General features: G+C 38.3%; 1 protein-coding gene across 4 annotated transcripts in view; it reads right to left on the bottom strand.

The window, feature by feature from the left end:
- Nucleotides 1-1531, bottom strand: part of Tipin (TIMELESS interacting protein) — a 35107-nt gene that overhangs the window by 14270 nt on the left and 19306 nt on the right. The window lies entirely within an intron of this gene.

Below are 1531 nucleotides of genomic sequence, written 5' to 3'. Positions count from 1 at the left end.
TATAGTTCTTTTTTTAGGTATTTTGTTGTTGTTGTTGTTCTGTTGTTTTTCAAGACAAGGTTTCTCCATGTAACAGCCCTGTCTGTCCTGGAACTCACTTTGTAGACCAAGTTGGCCTCAAATTCACAAAAGCTTCACCTGCCCCTGCCTCCCTGGGATTAAAGGCTTCCCACACCACCGCCCAGCTGGATGAGACATTTTACAACATAGTATTTAATTACTATAGTTCTTTTTTTAGGTTTTTATTTATCTATATGCACACATGTGCAGGTGCCCAAGGAGGCCAGAAAAGGCACAGGATCTCCTAAAACCACAATTATAAGCTATTGTGAACCACACAATGTAGGTGGAAAGAACAAAACTCAGGTCCTCTGTAGGATCAGCAAGTACTTTTATTCAGGCAAAACATCTGTGTATAATAAATAAATAAATAAATAAATAAATAAATAAATAAAACCTAGGAAAAAATTAAATACAGTTTTGGGGCTGGAGAAATGACTGGGGTTAGTTCAGTTCCCAGCACACACTGGGCAGCTTACAACAGCCTATAACTCTGGGCACCTAAACTCACACATACAATTAAATATATATTAGACACACAATTAAAAAAATAAAACATAGTATCTCTGTTCTGAACACAGTTTGTTTAAAAAACAAGCAAGCAAAAAAACTCAGCAAATTTGTGCTGGGATAATCCAGAGTAGAACAAAGGCATTAACATGTATAAGGACTTGGGTCCAACTTTAGATACCAAAAATAATGAAATAAAGACAGGAAGTTTAAGGCAATTTTTAAAGAGGTAAAGAAATGCTACAGATAAGGAAACTATAAAAAGTACAACTCACAAAAATGGGACAGTGTAATAAAAAGCATTTTAGTAGCTGAGTGCACAGCACACCTGTAACCCCATCACCTTAGGAGGCTGAGGCAGAAGATCATTAAGTGGGTAAGTGAAAAGCTAACTGTGTAACTTAGGAAGACCTAAACTCAAAAATTGAAGGAAGGGCTGAGGATATAGCCCAGTGAAAGAGTGCTTACTCAGCTTGTCCAAGCCCGTTTCAATCTCCAATCTCTGACATCCCTAAAAAAGCATTTTAGTACCACATTTATATCACAGAAATTGACTGCTAATCCTTAGTGAGTACAGAGATATTATATTTACTATTATCACAAGCTGATGCAGTAGTGCAAGCCTATAATCTGAGCTCTCAGGAGCTGAGAAAAGGCAAGTTCAAGGCCTGTCTAGGTTATAGAATTAGGTTAAGGCTAGCCTGGGCAACCTATTGAGACCCTGTGTAGGTCATATAGTGCCTGCCTAGTATGTGCCAAGTGCTGGGTTCAGTCCCCAGAACTAAAATGTATTGATTCCACAACAATAATAATTTTCCTAAGTATGATCCTAAAAATACATGTAAAGTACTTTAAGATAAGAAGTCAAAGAAGGGCTGGTGAGATGGCTCAGTGGGTAAGAGCACCCGACTGCTCTTCCAAAGGTCCAGAGTTCAAATCCCAGCAACCACATGGTGGCTAA

Source organism: Mus caroli, chromosome 9, assembly GCF_900094665.2.
Source record: "Mus caroli chromosome 9, CAROLI_EIJ_v1.1, whole genome shotgun sequence".
Taxonomy (NCBI): domain Eukaryota; kingdom Metazoa; phylum Chordata; class Mammalia; order Rodentia; family Muridae; genus Mus; species Mus caroli.
Note: the sequence above shows the minus strand (reverse complement) of the source record. Positions and strands in the feature narration are given on the sequence as shown.